General features: G+C 34.1%; 1 protein-coding gene across 1 annotated transcript in view; it reads left to right on the top strand.

Annotated features, from left to right (window-relative positions):
* The window catches only part of Eip78C (Ecdysone-induced protein 78C), a 74,344-nt gene that overhangs the window by 42,956 nt on the left and 10,864 nt on the right, over window positions 1-20,524 (top strand). The gene's annotated exons all lie outside the window — the stretch shown is intronic.

Genomic DNA, 20,524 nt, shown 5'->3' with positions numbered 1-20,524 from the left:
ACGCAATGTTTTTCACGCTAAATAAGTGGAAATATTTAATAAAATTTTTTATGAATTAAATGAAATATACTTAATCTCTCAAATAAGGTGTCATCTTTCTGTTTATCTGCATATCTCTCATACATGTTTATCTACACGAAAAGGATAGATTTGCTGAAGTATCTACCAATTTAGCTAGATAATAATTTGATAATAATTTCGTTGTATCATCAAAGTACTTACGTAGAGCGTAAACTAGTTGCTAGAATTTCCAAATTTAAAGTAGCTTTACTCATCATGTTTGGGATTTATATGTAATTATTTTCATATTTATATCTAAATTTTTCGAGACTTTAGCAAAACTTTTCTTTATTAATAATGATATAACAGAAAAAGGTAATTATTTACAAATAATCGACTATCAGTGGACAATTTAAAAAAAATAGTAAAATGTAATATTTTTTTTAGATAAGCAAAAAAAAAATTTGATAAATTTTTTAATTTTTAATAGTACAATTTTATTTAGTTAGTTTTATAAATAATAATATAAAATTGGATTGCAATTATAAAATCAATTTTCTTTTGATAACTTTAATAAAATATTCTATTGTGATAGAGAAAGGAATTTTTCGTGAAGACAACATTTCTTCTCACAAGAAAAAGACAGAGAGAGAGAGAGAGAGAGAGAGATACTCGTACATTATTATGTAATTGTTTCATTCCAGTAACAGAATATATCCCATTTTTAACTATAAACAATCTCTGAATATCGTACAAAACAATTTTGTATCATTAAATCATCAGTTTGTGTTTAATAATAATTCAACGAATTAATATCGACGTTGTAACCAACAGTTTTAATTGGTCACGTAACAACAACAAACAGTTTTTGCGTCAATAACAAAACTTTGGTTATTTGTACCAAACATTTCTCTCAGCGATAGTATACGGAAGGAATATCAGAAACGAAATGCTATGACATTCTGTTCTCTGTGTATCTCGTTTCTCGTAAATGATTTACTACATTTAGGAACGAGTGGTATGACACGTACTTTCCTTCGATCAATATTTTACGACAGTTTTCGAAAGAGTCGATTGTAACGTGGAAACGTAATGTAGATTCGATAACACGTGCAGCAATTACGAATCGTGAAACGGCGCTGAACTTTACAAGCAGCATACGGCGATACGAGTAGAAAGTCTCTCTTCGTGCCGCGTAATCGCGATCGATTTCCTCGTATAAAGTAACTCCCCGGGCATTCTGGAAGGCGAATCAAAACTTTCCTTATGTAATGCGAATGATGTTAATGTGACGGAGATTTCGGAGGAAATATCGTTAGTGTTTCTGTTAATGAATATTTCGTTCCACACACAGTGAATATGCTTGGTAATTTTAGCAAGAGACGATAGAAAAATACGATAAAAAAAAGGTAAAAACATAATAATTACAAATATTAATGTGTTACGTTAGGATTTACACGTACGTTTTATTACATAAAAATATAATATTACATGCTGACGAATATCAATAATTAGTATTACGCCATCTTTTTATGCATCTCTGCTTACAACGTGCGAATTTGAGAAAGCACGTCGGTTAAGATTTTATTTGCCATCATTATCTTCGATAATATCAGTGCTAAAGATTCGATAATAACGCGATAATAACCCGAGTTAAGAGTAGAAAACGCTTTGGCGCCGTCGATTTGCATTAAGCACCGTGCGATTTAAAGACGGCGTTTAATTATAGAGCGGACGGCGATAAATATTGGTGTGTCCGTAGAACGCCGATTACAAAGCGCCGCATCAGTAAGAATTAATTACCACCGAGTCGACCCGGCAATAATCATGCGTGCCACCCAGGACCGGTGCAAAAGCCGCGGTTACGCTAGCAGCTGCGGCTTTTGCAGCGATAGTCTGTCGTTTAAGGGTGATTCATCGGGTGGATATCGGTGAATGGCGATATTTTTCCTCGCTAATTGATCCCCGACGGCTCTTTGGAGTTACGCTGTGTTAAAAAGCGACAACGAGTTCGAAATACCTTTTTTCAAAGGTAGTAATTGTTTCGATCCTATTTTTTTTCCGAAAATATCTTTAAAGACCATATTTCACGCATAATAGTTTGTATTAGATGATCGATCAACTCGATCAACTTGTAGACGCAGCGCGAAACGCTTAAATTATTGAGCATTATTGACGTAAAGAATAACTATTCTTCGAAATTTCTCTTGCAAATGTATTTACCATAAGTTTATTCTTATAATTAAAATATATTTGGAATAATCGTGGCAGTCCTGTTTTAAAATAAGATAAAGATCTTTGTTTAAAGAAAATTTAAGTAGCTTATTGCATTATTATTGCTATCTAAAGATGAAAAGTAGGAAATTGAACATTGTTAAATTTGAACGAGAAGCTGTTAGCAACTTCTAGAGTTAAAAGTATAAGACAAATCCGAAAATATACTCGTAGAATTCATAGTTGCATTCATAGCAGTTTATAACTTTCGATCTATTCTTTATGAAGATGCCAAGCTTGTCACTTTAAAATTAAAGTGCCATAATCAAATGTCATTTATCCAGACACTTTTGTCGCAATCGAAAACTTTCATACGCGATAATAGTGCAGTGCGGGCATTATACTTTTTACAACAGTCTCCTGGCACTAAAACAATCATCTCTTCATCGAGTGGTTCTCGAGCATACGATGACGATATGGAACTCGAATAACGGGAATTCGAAGGTGAATGCTCGAGCAAATTGCGAATTACGATACGGGACTGGCCAAGCTTGTGTGTAAGTGTACATGTGTGGCTACACACAAACAAACAAACACATACGTATCCAAATATATTCATACGTAAGTACATGCTACGTGGAGGCGCTTCCACATGCACACACGCTTGCATGCGACACACGCTAGCTGGTAACCGAGTAACTAGTAATTGACTTTGTACGAGACCAGAGTGTCGAATGTACACGCGCTTCAATACTCACGAGAAGAAGAGGAGCCGTGGCTTGAGATGCAAAATTTCGAGATACTCTTCTTCCGGCCGAGTGCTTTTGGCATCGATACTTGACATTTAGCGTTAAGTGTCGATATCTGAATGTAAAATGTTTTCGTACTGAAGACAAGGGATAGCTTCTCTCTTTCTCATCGATTTCTTATTTATCTTTAATCTTCCATGGAAAAAGGAAAGTCTTCAAATATTATTTTCTATTATTTTTATTTTTTATTTTTCTAGTCTAATATAGGAAGTACTTAGAGAGAGAGAGACAGAGAGAGAGAGAGAGAGAGAGAGAGAGAGAGAGAGAGCTTCTATAACAAATTATAATATCGTAAATTTAATATAATAAACAATTTATAATATTTAAAAATATAATTTGCTAATTACATAATTGTGTTCTGCCTTTTTTTCAAGTGTTTGAAAAAGAATATGGTGGATAGACACAGAGCTAGTCAGTGTAATGCTTAGTTTGCAAAAAAAAAATAATAGAAGAGTCTTTTACTTGAGCAAACGTTTAGTTGATTAATTTTAGATATTAGCGCGTCCCGAGAATAAACTTGCGGCGAACAACATACATATGTATGGACTCCGTACACACCGCTTATCAAATAATATTATGTAATACTCGTAATCATATGTATTTCTGTATAGGATATGTATTTGCACGTATCTCCCCGCACGTGTATGTTATATTATATCGTAATCGTGGTGAAAGCGTCGAAATCGCGCACAGAAATAAAATCGCAACGGTGCGGCGCGGCGCACCGTCGAGTTGCAGCATGCGATAAAATCGATAATCCGACGTCCATGCAACTCGTCCGACTGCGTTAAAACGCGCGCATGGATGTACTCTCTAATTCTGCATTTAATCCGGATTATTCGATGTGGTTCTTTTTTAATCCCTGTTACTTACTATGATCCGATTTGAGAGCGAAACGCGCGAGAACAAAGTATTATTTTATATTTCGCGATATATGAAAAGGCATATAAAATCTCGCATGTTTCATCAAACTAATAATAGTGAATAAAAGCAAAACATGTTAATGAAATTACATGGCTGATTAACAAGTGTATTATCGTCTGATTCCAGATTTGTTTTAATCCTTTGTCTGTATAGTTTGAATTTTTTTTTACATCAAGCGAAATTTTACTCTCTAATTTCTTCCTCATTTTTGCTCAAATTTCATTTTTTATTAAATAAAGGTTTCAACATTTAAAAAATTACTTGCTAATGTAATATAAATGTTGAAAAGTATAACTTTAGATTTTTTCACATTTTTCGAAAATTTATAACAGTAAAAAGAACTCGATCTGGACAAAAAAAGACTCAAACTAGACAGATGGAGGGTTAAGGCATTTTTATCGACAATTCGGACAGGAATAATAGAAGACTGTTCTTATATGTATGCCAATAATTTTGGTACACCTATGTGAATACACTATACGCATGTAATAGATATGCGTAAGAAAGAATGAAACATCGATACACACACGCGAAAGATCTCTCCGTTACGTTAATTCGAGCTCAATATCCCATTTGCATTGGTAATATAATATAAACACATAAGCTGGATATTCTCTGGTACACATTTCCAAATATTCGCTTGATTCTCATCTCGCATGTTATATTAACGCAATTCTTGTATTAAAACTCGGAATTATATAACTACATTCGGCGTTTACGACGAGCGAAAAAGCAGGAATGTTACAGTCCGTATCTGTGTTGTCCGTATATTGTACTCGCATTGAATGGAGCATTCATTTGCGGCGAAAAAGCGATGTTATAATAATTTTAAAAAGTTCCACGAATACTGGTTGCTAAAACTTTCGCTGTTACTTCCAATGGTAGGTTGAAAAGAAACTTTCTTAAACGTAATTAATGCTCATTACGCAATATGAATATGCTGACGTTTTCATAAAATTCTTGGAGTTAAACTTGGCACTAAAGCTCCGCTTTGACTTATTAAAAAAAGAATTACTTTAAAAAGATCGTAATTAATTTCGCAAATCTTGTTGTGAGAAAGACGATTCAATTAGCTGTTTAAATTCTCTTTTCTTCAGATGATTTTACTCGAAGATGTATTTTATTCGGACAAAACGTGGCATGTTCTAGTAATTTATATCTTAAGGTCAGATTAGACCTTCAATAAAATTAAAATTCCTTTTTTTGGCAAATTTTACAATTATTTTGCAATTATTATACACAAAATATGTTTATTATAGATAGAATATCCTAACCACAAATAAATTTTCGTAATTTCTGTTACAAATATATTTATTCAACAAGAATTTTTTCTGTTTTACTCAAAAGATATTTAATCGGAAATATAAAATACACTTTGCTGTAATATATATATATATATTATTATATACATATATATTATCGAATATTTGATAATGGTAGCGACATTTGGCCGCTTTTAACGTGGAATAGCGACGACAATTTTACAACGACGGAAAATTCCCTTTTTTTCCCTGTAAGCAAAGAGCTTTACTGTGAATTCTCTCGAAGTAAAACCCGCTTGAAATTAAATGACGCTTCGTTGCTCTGGATCTTAACTCGTCAAAGTATCTAGATTTTCGCACTCTCTAGTATATTTCGGTATAAATGAAATTAACCCGAACTAATGAAATCTCAACGCACATTAGCGACTGCTTGTCCATTACACATATGACACATCGTATAACTCAAGAACATCCGTTATATCATAAATAAAATTCTTGGCGCTCAATGACTGATGCAATACTGTCGTTATCTCTAAGAATCTTGAGATTGATAATTTCACGGAAGTAACTTGTCGAAGCGGAGGACCGTTTAATTGATGAACTGGCAATTAAATGATTAATTGAATGTAATTAAGGAATGAACAAGGGAGTGCCATACCTTTCGTAATAATCTTCACAACAGTGAACCTGACGCTATTTATAATTTATTTCTCATGTATCCAGCGTAAAAGCGGAAAAACATTGATTGCGTGAGACCGGAATTCTGTGAGCACAATTTATACCTTAATTATTCGCATGCATTTTGTGCTATGCTATCCTCATTAGAGAACTACTATATATTTTTAAAATGTTTTACATTGCTAATTTTTCTTTATCTACGAATATCTCTTCGACTAACTTAAAATAAAATATCTGAAAAATTGTATAATAACTTTATAACTCAATTTAATAATAATAATTTTATAATATGTCATAATTCTATAATTATGATAATATTAGGAAAATATTATATAATAGTATATATATATCCATAAAATGATATATCAGCAAAATTAAAAATTTATAAAAAAATGAATTATATAAATATTATTTAGGAATTAAACTTCAGAAATAGGTGGATGATATAATTCCATATTCTTTATTTAATTTTACAAATAATTTCTAATAAAATTTTAATTTAAGAAGAGATAGTGACAATCATTTTACTTCATATTTTTCTCTTTATTATATTTTTCATATGCAAGCGTATATAACGAGGCAAATGGGTTTTTCTATCTTTTGCGGAAGTAATTATGAAATCTAGGATTGTACAACGATACGGTATGCATAACAATTACTGAAGTCGAAGTACTGCAGCGGGATAGGCAAAACTGCGATAATGCGTCAATAGATACTGCATAACGTGAAACAGGCAAATAGTTATCCGTATAATTATCTATTCGATATGACTAGAGATTTATTAGATAATACAAACCTAGTTTAATTTATTTAATAAGACAGATATATTTTCTGTACAAACAATTAATTATTTCTCAGTGAAAACTCGACTTGACTCTTAAAAATTTGATTCTTAAGAAATGAATTGAAAATGTTACTGAGAAGGTAATTACGCAAGAAGTGGTAATTTCTCTCCACGTCCACCTCCTTTTTAGTGCGGTGATAGCGAGCACGTTAACGCATTGACTGTCATGTATATAAATGATACTCATATTTCTTTAAGAAATACGATTCTCATATGAGCTGTGACTTTATCTTCCGCTTAATTTGCATTCATATTCGTCGTCAAGAAAAAAATTGAAATTTCTGTTCACGCCATAGTTTCTACGGATATGATTTTCATACGATTGTGTAGTGATCTTAGTGATCGAAATATTAATATTCCTAATTACTAATCTTGGATCTTCAGATTGATGACATCAGAAGTAAGAAAACATATAATAAAAATTTTTGCAAAATATATTAAAATAGAAACATTTTTCAATAAAACAATATTTACATTTGAGATACTTGTTGAGTCATTTTACAAAAATTATACTTTAAAATAGTTGTAAGAATTTTCGTTATGTATTTTTCTCACACTTCTGACATCACAATCCAAGATGGCCGCAGTGAGTAGGCAGAAGTCTTAAAAATGAATGAAAATTAAGGCATTGAATATAAATGAATGATACAGCGAGATCTCTATACTGGAAGCCTCCAGTCTCGTCGACGCAACGAAAGCGGCGTTTCCTAGAGATATATCCAAGCGCATTAGTGACATAATTTTCCCGGTGTATTTCTGTAACATGCCGGAGAGAGAAATGCGTCGGGTGCAAGGGGGCTGAGGCGGATGGAAAGGGAGAGAAAGAGAGAGAGAGGACCTCTCCGAGTGAGAGTCTGGCGACGCCGGACCCTTCGCCAGGTCTGGCCTCTCTCGCTTATAAAGTCGCTTTATCGACGTTGCGTTTCCGCGTTCAGTTGCACAACACCTGTGTTCGATGCCCTATAATTCTCTCCCACGCTAATCACGAAAATCCGTAAGACATCTTCCCGATCAATAACGCCTCCCCTTGTCTTCCATCGATCTCTAATCTTTCGCCAGATTCGCCTCAGGAATCTCAGGAACTATCAGACTTTCTAGTTGCAAAGTTATATTATCACGCCAAATCGTTTTCAGTTTTTGCGATAAGCATTTTAGCCACATTCAGCAGAAAAGGTATCTTTTGGTTAATTCTCGTATCTCGTTGTTTTTTTTGTCAACTATTTTTAATTATTTCTATAGGTTACTATTGCTCCTACCCGATATAACGTTAATTAAATTAATATGGAATTAAACAGTAACTGAAGAAAATGTTTTTAATTTTTATTAAAAACTCAAATTTAGTTTATTATTTACTAACGTGTTAAGATAACGTTTACTTTGAAACTAATTACAGAAATGGATTTATTTACATTTTAATATACACGGGAATTAAAAATAACAAAATATTATTTTTAACTCATGGAATTAGGTTACTATTGGACATTTGATATCTAACAGTATAGTTTTGCATATGTATAGTTGCTGCGATTTATCAAGAGACATGGCTGAAACGGTTTTTTTTTTTTTCAAGCATCCGAGATTTTTTTTGGCTCGATACGGATACTCATTTGTATCGAGATATGTCACGCGTGAAATTCTGTACATAGACCACCCGGAAAATGATTCCAAGCTCACAGTCGGCTGCAGAGTGCAGACATTCCTGAAGCGACCGTATATCTTTGGAATTGCATAACGAGCGCGGATAGGCGAAGAGAGAAACTGACGGTAAGACGAAAGGAGAGTCTAAAGAGAAAGACGGAGAGTGAGAGAAAGAGCGTGTGTGAGAGAAAGAGAGAGACAGAACGGGATGTGTCAGGCTTCTCTCGCGCGCGCACGATGGAGATCGGCCGTAGAAAGTGCATTGGGAAAGCGAACGGGCGCGTAAACGCGATCATAAATTACTTACTCGTTTCGGGCGCGCAAAGGCGCATGTACCGTGTGTACATACGAGACGCTGATACTGCGACGCTTTGTATGTTCCCAGGATATGAGAGATTATACGGATCCGAACGTCCTTTTTAATGATCGCGATTCCTTATACCCGCGAGTATAGCGGAGCTTATCGATCCGCTGGGTGTTAAAAGCGGCACTACGAAAACGGCGTTGCGACGCCGCCAAGCACCGTAAGTATTTGATGTAGGGATCTGTGAGAACGTTCTTTAACAAGGAACTCGACGTAGCTCAGTACTGTGAGACAGAAGTTACGAGAGGATTGAGCGATTAATAGCAAATTCCATTGAATATATCTACTACCGTGCGCTCAGTGGGTACTTGGTGCAAAGCTACAAAGTTGTCGTACATAAATCGACATGAAGATGTGTGTTAATATAAATAATGGAAAGAACGACTTTGCTGAAATATCTAAAAATCTAGCTAGATACTCTCTAAATTTCCTGGAGCAAAATCTTACTCCAAATAGAATAAAAATACTGTCATTATTGAAAAAGAGTGAAAATATTTGCACTTTTAAATATTTTAACTTTTAAACGGAACGCACTTTTGGTAATCAGTGAGCATAATTATTTTGATACTTCAACAAAATTATATTCAGATCTGTATTTATTATATAGGTTATCATTTTTACGTTTATACATATAGTAAATAGCGATTTGAAAAGCGAGTGATCTCGAGCATAATATTTCCTCTCTGATTGTATAACATCTAATCCAAAATATACTACAATATATTTAGATCAAATAGCTGGATCAGATAACATCCCTGTCTTTATGTTATATTAATGTACAGAAAAAATAATGTTGCTGAATTATCTAAAGATTTAGTTAGATAACTAAAAATAATTTTATTGGATTATAAAATAATTACGTAGGAATTTCAAGTTTAATGAGAGTAATGCTGCAAAAAGTTTTAATATTCTATGGCAACCAGTTTGAACGTTCTACATAATTATTTTGATGGTTCAACCAAAGTATTTTCAGACCTATATCCAGATAAATTTTTAGATATTTTATAATCGTGTTGGGCGACATACTCCGTATAAGCCACGTTCTATAACAATCGTGCCTAATTAGTCGCAACTTGGCTAAGGTATAAGTAATAAACGATACTTCGATTAGGTCGTATATGGTGAGTCGTGTCTGAATGCATCGAGTCACGATCGTTGAATCTGGCAACCGGCTGCCGCTAATTACAAGAGTCAAACGCGCAAGCAGTACCCCGCGTGCTAATCCCGCGCGTAACGGTACATGCGCCTATAGCCGCGCCAGGCAGTATTTCCGGCATATTGCGCGATCGTTAATATTATCTCACACGCGTAATAGCGTTTATTACGCGATACGAGATCCTGGCCTTTATTGCGTACCACGACGAAGGATCCCGCGGGAACAATAAAAATGAGATTCAAGTTCACGGAGATGACTCACGCGGCCACGCGATAATATCGGCAAGCGTCTCAGCGCGATGCAACCAACCACCGCGCCGTCAGATTATTCCGGTTGGAATATATGAATTCCGCAAACACGAGACTATCTAAGATATGCGTTTATATTCCACAGTATTAAATCAAATGAGAGAGAGAGAGAGAGAGAGAGAGAAAGAAAGAAATTTAAAACCTTGCGCGAATCGTCTGATTCAAAACTAACTTTACGAAAGTTCGTTTACAATGTTTAGTAATTTTTTTTTCAGGGATACTATTGTAATAATTGACATTTTTTATTTATAACAATGCATTTTCTGAGTTTTCGGTGACTTTTGTTGCAGTACATAAACAATTATAAATTCATCAATTTACTTTTCCCCTTTATTCTTTTTTTAAAGATATATATATGTAATGTACTTTAATATTATATTAGAAAAAGGTATACATTATTCTCTCTCTCTCTCTCTTTTTCATCGGTAGTTTCAATATTAAAAATTTATGAAAAAAAAAGAGAGAAAAGTTGATTATTCTTTTCATCAATATTTCGCAATTCTATTTGCGAGTTTCGAGAGAAAGAGTGTCGCTACGCATGTTGGTTTATCTCTCTAATTTCTTTTTTCCGGGTTGTGGGACACTATTGCATTCAGCGTAACTCACATCTCTCTGCCCGGTAAAAGCTATTGTCTTACGAGGCGAGTGCCTCGCCCTGGCACAGTGCGCCGCGTCAGGATGCCATCACGCATCGGCACTAGAAGCACACTCGCACACTGCACTTCGACACGATGGTGCGGACGGACGCATAGAACGTGGACTGGAATACAAATGCTGTGACCCAGGCGCAGATGTATGCGGCACGCAGCGCTTCCTTGTAAACAAGGGGCGCCGTGAAACTGCAGCCTAGGTCGAGGCCGTGCAGTCGCGAGTACGCGGCTGCAGTTGCACGAGAGAATTACGCCATATCGTCTGTCTACTCCCTCTCGAGAGGTGTGGAGACGGTGATACTTGGTATTCTTAGAGCGCGAACGCGGCCCCGAGAATAATGTCGATCTTCGAAGACCCCCGACGATACGATAAATATATCCCGAGAAATGTTAATATGAGATAATGTGAGAATCACGGTTAAGAAAAGCATTCTGTAATCGAGCTCTCTTCGGAGGAGACTGGATTTTCTCCAGAAAATATAAAATGTAATAAAATGAGCTAAAATAACCCTGCAAAAATTCACTGTCGGAAAATCCAATTAATTAATTTTTATCAGCTCGAGCAGCGAGTTGTACTTTATTATTGATAAGTTAATTGTCGCTTCATTATAATATCTAATTACGCGACAAGCAATCCGATCAGATTGTCAAATATTATTTTAATATAGAGTATGCGCTAATTAAAAAATTCGCGTTATTAATGATACGCAATTAAAATCCTGATAATAAAAATGTAACACACCTTATAGATTATTTCGTAAAATGTAGCAACATTTTTACATGTCGAATATAGATTCTTTGTCGAAAAACTAAGTACTTCGTCATTATTTATTACTTTCTATCGAGCTTATTACACTTATAAAATATATTTTATCATTTTTCTTTCGTTTATAAATTTATTCTATAAATTTTAAATAGTTTCTGCATTTTGTAATTAGCATTCTAGTGTATAATGAGGCACTAGGATATATGCCAATAAATAATACATAGATTCTATTTTACGAACTTATTTGTATATGTGTACTTCATACGTATAATAAATTAATAGTACGTTGCACAATTACACGTATTGAAAGCTTAAATAATATTAATAATCTATTCTAATCCAGCTATTTTAAAATAATGAACCTATGAAATATTTATTATTATTATAATGTTATTCTTATACCACTAATAGCTACGATAGCTTTAAAGTATGTATATATTTATATAATATATATTCTATGCATGTCTGATACAACTTTTATAGATTCATTACCTCAAATTAATGTTATTTGTGATTCACCAATACGACGCGTAGCAGCCGAGTTATAAACCAACGTTGCGAGCCACGTACGTTGAACTGTAAAATACAAATATATCCCCACAGTACATCAGTGGAGAGCGTAATTAATATTTCAAAAAGTAATCATTAGAATTTATAGAATAATTTTATAAATGTTCGTTATTATTAATATATACATGAATATCTTATAGTTAGATGTGTCTGAAAAAGTCATTTATAAAAAAATATCAAATGTATATTAATTTTATTATTTATCGCTTTCAAATAATTATCAAAATTTAACGAGATAATTACATAATTATGTTAAGATGCATATTAATTGTGTTAAAGTATCTTCTAAAATATACTTTTGAAATTTTATGGACAGAAATTGTTTTTTTTAATTCTTATGTAGAGCGTTCGAATAAATGAGAATACATAATTAATACCGCGAATGAACAAGTGATGAATAAGTCACAAATTATGCTTACCCCAGGGTTGCTTCGTTGTACATATCTCTCCAGAGAGAGATAAATAGATAGACAGATAGATAAAGCCGTTTATTACTATTCAAGGATAAACCCTCTAAGAACATGAAAAAATAAAAGAAAAGAATAAAAATATACAAATAGCAAAAGTAATACTGCAAAAGTAATAATAATGCAAATAAAATATGAAAATTAATTGAATTAGGATTGAGACATATTACAGAGAGGGAGAGAGAGAGAGAGAGAGAGAGAGAGAGAGAGATCTGTCCTTTTTCCTCTCACTCAGATTCTTCAATTACACAACGCGACACTCGCAAAAACACGTTTTATTCCTATTGCGTGCGCTCTGATAATCAAAACATGATAATCGCACAACACTTTGTACGGCACTCCCAACTTTGAATGTAACGTGCATTACTTGTTACATTGCGAGGGAGGAATGGCACGAGAAATGTTGACGCAATGAAGAAATTCAAAAACAGCAGAGTATAATAAATTGCCGATTCTTAAACGTCGAATCTGTGCTATGCGATTGACGATTTAATTAAAGTATGAAATTATAATTGCAACTGAACTTAATAATCGAAAACGCCACAATGGATTACTCAATTTTAATTTGTTATGTAGTTGTGACGTCCGTTAATGATCGAAAAATTTGATAATAATTGTTAGTAATTTTATCCTGATAAAGTCGATATGATGTGATCACATTCTATTAAAAGCTAATTAATTAAGACACAAAGTGTCTGAAAATCTGCAATTAAATTTTTGATTGATTTATGTTGGCTTCCGATTTGGATTTATTTGATCTGGCAGCCTGTATATTACTGCACTTATTTAAAAGTATCAGATAGATTATATCAAATTATAAGTAAAAAATATTTGAAAATGCCGGCCTGATCTGCAATAGGGTCACAAGTCGTAAGCCATAAATTGGCTAATCAGAGTTGAATAGGAAACAAATAATTAACTAAGATTGGTTAATTTCTTACATTTATAATTGTAGAACAGGTTTCAGAGAAATATTTATCGCCCGTAAATATCCGTAATAATTTTTAATTCATACCTTCTATTGATTCCCGCCTTGCGTAAGTAATTAACGTAAAATGTCTGTCATCTTGGTACGCTAATGAATCGTTAATTGTAAAAGTTAATTAATGATAATGGCTGTTCGTAAAAGATTATCATGTCTGGTACTTTTTTTTATATCTGTCAAGATCGCATCTGAAAGAATAATGCAACTAAAAATTCTCTAATCAGAGTCAAGATGCGAAATAGCTTCTGATTGGACTATCATTTTTGTTTAATCTCTCTATGTTTTAACAATTCCTGAAAGAGAAAAAAAAAGAGAGAGCATTATAAACCCGAATTTTGAACAAAAAAGCATTGCGCGAAGGGTCGCGCTCAAGAGTAAAGTACCCTTAATATCGCTGTACCGGCGAATATAATGGTTGTGCTAAGTTGTGCTATGATAGCACAACTCAGATATACTGTATCGATCACATGGAAGCACTACAAACCCGATTTATGGGCAAAAAACCGAACACGGAGGGAAAAATTATTTTTAGTCATAACTTTTGGTGTTATGAAAGAACGGCTGAAATCTTTGCGGCACAATGTAGTACAAATCGAGCACAACTCAGCACAAATTTTATTTTATTTTTTTTCAAAATGGCGGTGCTAACTTCACGCACATCAGGACCTTTGCACAATTTTCAGAATTTTAGTATTAAACTTTTTAAACAATTAATTATTATGATTAAAATCATAAGTACTAATATGACAGAGAGAATCTTTCTCATATGTTTTCATGCTAGAAGTGATTCTAGCCACTGTATGTTCTTTGTAGTAACTGAAATACGAACATGCTGCAATTAGTAACTCGATAATGGTGTAAATTTATGAACGATCTGTGTAAGTTGCATCTGTGATAAACTTTATATTACATTAATGAAAATATAATAGACATAAAAACAAATAGTATAGATATGTACTTGTTTAGTAAAAACTGTATTTTTTACAAGTTATTTCAAAAAATGGTTGACGTATGTATCACACGATTTCTTGTGTGTCTGCTTGACTCATAATCAGCAAATCATTCGCTCTCAATCCGAAAATAGTAGATAAATTGTATTAAAATTTAAATTGATTAAAAAAAAAAATACGTAGATATGAATGCATTAAGGAAACAGTCACCATTCGTCATATATAGTACATGCAATAATAATTTATAACACATTTCCTATCGCTTTGATTTTTCCTTATCGCTTGGAAATAAATAAATTACATGAAATATCTGTTGCGATAAATTCTCGTTGCTCCGATTTTACGGATCGCGAAAATACATTAATTACACAGACTGGCGACTGAACGTACGCAGAGAATGATTCGCGTTTCGAAAAGCAATACGGCGCGGCGGCGCATGGAGCTTGTGCCTCTGGCTATCGACTCGGGTCTCGCTGTGCGAATGGCAACAAAGCGACCGCGTAAACACAAGAGAGTTGTTATATACATCTCGTTTTGACCGTATTGCCGCAACAAAATATTTAACATATTACAAACTGCAGCACGGATATTAATTAATCGCACGTTTGCGTTCCTGGCAAAATAGAGGTATTTGCACGTATCGTGCAATATACGTGTACGTCTCTATAATGAGCGACTCTTTTGAACGAACGCTAAAGAACTTTGACGCAACTGTTAACTGATTATCGGTGTACGTAAATTACCGCCCTTGACTATCGTCACGTATATATATGCATGTATGTGTGTGTATGTGTGTGTGTGTATATGTGTGAAAGAACATAAGATAACACAACCGCACGTTTTGCACGTTGCGTAAAAGCGAGCGCTGCGTGACAACGAATTCGCTGTCATCGCAAGATATTTAACGCGCTCGGAAAAAAACCGCAAAGAATAGTAATCGCATGAGCCGATATTCGACAGGTTCAACAATCGCTTTTGACTTGCCTTAGTACCCTGTTGAGTTTCGAAAGGTAATGATAATACACAGCTTGTGCCGCTGCCTGTCCGTGCAGTTATACTGCCGTGAACGATAATAAAGTGAGTGTATAATAATATATTGCACGTAAGCACTTTATATATAAATTAATTTAAAAAAATATTTACGTAATACACACACACTTAAGTCGTAAGACTCAAGTCAACGTACCGAATATTCTCTATTCTTTATATTTCAATTTAATTAAAAATATAGGCTTTGTACAGATTTTGCGTTTGATGTCATAAACTCATTAGCGTCACCTAAGATAATGATTCATTTTATTTGATCGAAAATTCCGTTTAACAAAGATATTATTTTTAGTTTGACCTAATATATATAATATGCTGCTACCAAGTTATTTTTACAATTTTGTTTTACAGTTCAGATAATATATATTTATTTTTTCTCATATACTTTTTTATTGCATATATACACACAGATACTATTTACGAAAGATAAATATTTGAAAAAGAATATTATCTCAATTATGAAAATTGTTCTCTCTTATATTTTTTATTGGATTATTCAATATTTAAAAACTGTCGTGACTTTAGATATTTTAGAGAACTTTTTATTCATTAAACTCGAGAATTATCTTAAATTATTGTATGGCAATTACAGTAATTGCAATAATCTTATGCAATTGCTATTTCACGTTAAATATTTTCATAAATTTCCGTGTTTCTCAGATATGAGTAGGAAATTGCTTACAACATTGTTCTCATAATATTATTCGGCGAATATTTTTTACATGTTTCCTCTTCGTTCCTTTTTCTCAATACCTCGGGAAAGCCGTCCGGGATCCCCCATTCTGCTTTCTTCCGGAGTGTCTACTGTCGTGTCGAACACGCGTCAGTGCTCACCGACAATGGGGTGTACCATCGGTTGTTTCACAAGTACACGTAGATTCACACTTGTGATAACAAGGAGAACTTCGCGTTTCCGCGTAAATTGACATTCGACATGCCTGAACTCTCGACTAACAGTTAAACATTAGAACTAGGGTGAATTACAGGAATTAGATAAATCATTTAATGTTATCTCTCACTGAGGTAGCGATCATATCGCTAAACGACGTTATCGCATATATTCCTTATAGAAATCAGTTACTGGCCAATTTAATCAGCGAAAATTACAACTAACTTCTAAAAGGCACTATTTGGAATACTGAATGCAAGTGAACTTTCGCAGCCTTGCGGCGATTGATAGAGAAAGGTGCAAAGCTTTTTTTTACTATTTAGAATCTCATAATACAGATAATTTTAGACAATCGTCTAAAATTGTTTGAGTTCAAATGATCTGTTACTGTTAAATATAGTGTAGTTAAGAGTTATAATATTGAAAACAACAGTATATAATTATTTTAAATATTAAAAACATTGTTGTTTAGTACTTTTAGTTAATTTTTAAAAAAGTAATTAATTACTTTCGGTAATATATAAATTGATAAATATTAAATTGGCCAGTGTTTAATTTCTATGACAATAAAATGCAGCCAAGAGTGCAGCACATGTTACTCGTTTTTTTCGAACAAGCTTTGTTCTTTTTTACATTAACGATATACATTTTGTTACTTTTACTTTTTCAAGGAACTGGGTTTTTTTTGCTCTTTTTTTTATGCAATTGTCTGACAATATAAGTGTAACTATATTATTCATCGTTAACGTAAAAAAAATTAGCGTTCATGTAAAAAATTGAATGACAAACGTCTGCTGCATTTTATTGTCCTAGAAATCTAATACTGGCTAATTTAATAACATTTGTTATTTTTAACTTCCATATGTGTCAAAATGTAAGTCAATCCATTTCTACAATTTCAAAGTAAACAGCATAAAGTTAATATATGCACTTAGTAAGTAATAAATTAAAAGTTAATCGAATTTAATACATTTCCTTGAGTTAAAACTTCCATTGTTTTAATCAAATTAACGACATATTGAGTAGGAGTAATATGGAGACCTATAGAAATGATTAAAAACAACTCAAATTATAGATATAATTTGACATTATGAATGTAACAATGTATGTCCATTGTTATTTTTTGTCGACAAAAATGGAAACGTCAGATTGTTTGTAGATAAATAGCTGGCCCAAATTTAATTATCCTCATTGGAGTTGGATTGTTACCAATAAACACTGTCGAAACGAGCTGCACATCGGTTTTGATATTGTCGAGCACGATAATATCGTTAGCATCGCATCATGTCGTTTATTCGAACGTGCAGCGCTTTCGGTGCATTTACCGCCCCGCTGATTTCTGAACAAAGACGAGTAGCCCCCGCGTGGATATAGCGTAATCGATTTATTAGTAGACTGATGGATTATAGCGCCATGGTAGAACTCTGAAAGAGAGACCCAGCGCGCGATATAACGTTATATTATCGCGAATCTGAATTGTACAGATTGCAGCAATATGAAATATAAACTATTAGCAAGGAGCTATAATCTAATAATATGATCATAACTCGAGTTAATGATATTTTTATCGGGAGGAAACACAGGTGCCACAGTTTATCACTCATGTAAAATAAATAGAACGTGATTTTTACGCCTTATCTCTCGCGTCGGGCAAGAAAGGTGGTGTTTCCGCGAGAATAAACGCGACAGTGGAAAAAAAAAAACAACATTTAGATTTATTCGTGCGTGACCATACGTCTCTAATGAGCGGCATGATTCTTTCGAACGAGTACTGAAGAACTTTGGCTTAACTGTTAACTGATTACTAGTGTATGTAATTACGGCACACCCATAAAAACTTCCGCCTTGCTCTCTTGAAATTATGTATCAACTAAGAGTATCATTCCTGTGTATACACATACATACACGCATACAGCGTGCGCACTTCTCTATTTTACATTCATTTATTTAACTAAGTATAAAGTTCTCCGTGTTAAATAATATACGTAGTACGTGTGTAATTTTTATCATATATAATATTTAATTAATATTGTACGCGTTACTTATTTTGCAAGTGGTTGTAATTACAAATTTTAACGAGCTAAGGAAACAATGTGAGGCGGGATAATTATTATTTATGAAGATTTACGAGAATTATACCATTTCCAAAATAAACCGCTTATATCGAGCATAATTAACACTCGATGCATCTCGATGCTAAACGTACAGAATAATCAGTATGACGATGGCGTATCGTTTCGATCATTAAGCATGGTTCTTCTCTTCTTAAAAATTCGTCATTACAAATTTTACGATTTATTGAATAACTTAACAATGCTTTTATGATGTGACGTCAATCGTCGATTACAATCGATTTACATTAAGTCCTCCACTTTCGTTGTAATTGTTCAGTTAAATTCTAATTTTATAATATTATCTCTCATTTAACGAATCAACTTGGCGAAAAAGGAAAATAAAAAATCCGTATACTTTCCTGTGCCAGCATTTTAGATTTTAAGTTCATTTTTTTGTATCAATAAAAAATGCATGCTCTTCACGAAGAGTTAGCTATCGTGACGTAGATAGTTTAATCGGAAAATTGAACTAAATTTACTTTTCCCGATTTATCTTTTTCGATATAATGTCTAACTTTGATCGTTAAATTTATTCACGAAGGGAGAAGAAGATGTAAAATTTAATCGGTGAATTAAATTCCAAACAATTTATCAATCTTTTCACGTTTCGTTAAATTTAATATCAAAACTATGAATTATATCGAGAAAAGCGAATTTTCAGAATTAATTCTTTAGCGTTTATATAATATATGTATATATATTCAGTGAAAATTGAAAATGGACAAAACTTTCCGTTACTATCGCATCCGCTAAGTTATTCTGTCTTGTTATAAAAATAGTCAGTCGGCGATACATCGTAATTATAGCACATTTTTCGTTGATTAGATAATTTCGAAGGAGCAATTGAAGTACCGTGGTTAGAGTTGAAGACGGTCGATTCTGCGAAACAATCTTGAGCAATTCCAGCAGTTCGGTCGTTGTCGCTCGCAAAGGTAAAGGCGCAAGGAGTAGCGCCACGCGACGAGCCGAGTAACGGGGTTGCTCTCGATTGTCCCCGCGATGGTTGCGCGGATGCATCCAGCGAGCGGACGAGCGGATACCGTTTGCTTCCGACGATAGTTTCTACAGCCATCATAAAATCACATCGCGCGCAAACAGCCAGGCTCTCTCGGATCAGAGAATTGTCCAGCTTCTTCCCTCCCCTTCCTCCTCTCTCTCTCTCTCCTCTCTTCCACTTGTTTCACTTGAACCTACTTTTTCTCCTCTTCTCCTTACACGTCCGTAGATTTTCTTCCCTTCTCCACATAACGATGTCTTCTAGTAAGGGGTTTCGCGAGAGAGACCAACGGTATACAAGCGGTGATCTTCTATGTACGGTTCCCTTCTCTCCCTTTGCCGGCGGCCCCGTTTCATTCCTTTTTGCTACTCCTTTTTCATTTCTTCCCTGCTCCACCTCTTCCTCCTCCTCCTCCTCCTCCTGCTCTGCTCCGTCTAGTTGGGTGCCGCCGCTGCGCCCGCTTCTTCTTCTTCTGCTCCTTTTCCGTAACGGTGACGCCGGCTTCCCGTTACGCGTCCAGCCTGAACCGTCCGAAGCGGCCTATTCCCTTCCAAGACGCGATGGGCTTCGTTGCATTATAGATGCTGAACGAATGAAGGAATGATGCTACTAATGTTGGATGGATGTCCCGTTTGTTCTCTCGGAAACGCGAGAGTCGTGGGGGAAATGCACGATGCTCACGCGAAATAATCTTTTCTTCGTTTAATACCTTTTGCGTTCCATCTCGCCTCATTAAAGGAACATGTGAAATAAAAGCCTAAACATAAAGCATATTCTATCGTAGTCACAAATAGTCTTACTAGCCTATTTGTCTTGCTACGATCAATTGAATCTGTTTTTATACATATAATTATATATAATAATTAATTTATATACATCAGTAGCTTCATTA

Source organism: Cyphomyrmex costatus, unplaced genomic scaffold (genome assembly GCF_001594065.2).
Source record: "Cyphomyrmex costatus isolate MS0001 unplaced genomic scaffold, Ccosl1.0 scaffold374, whole genome shotgun sequence".
In the NCBI taxonomy this organism is placed as follows: domain Eukaryota; kingdom Metazoa; phylum Arthropoda; class Insecta; order Hymenoptera; family Formicidae; genus Cyphomyrmex; species Cyphomyrmex costatus.
Note: the sequence above shows the minus strand (reverse complement) of the source record. Positions and strands in the feature narration are given on the sequence as shown.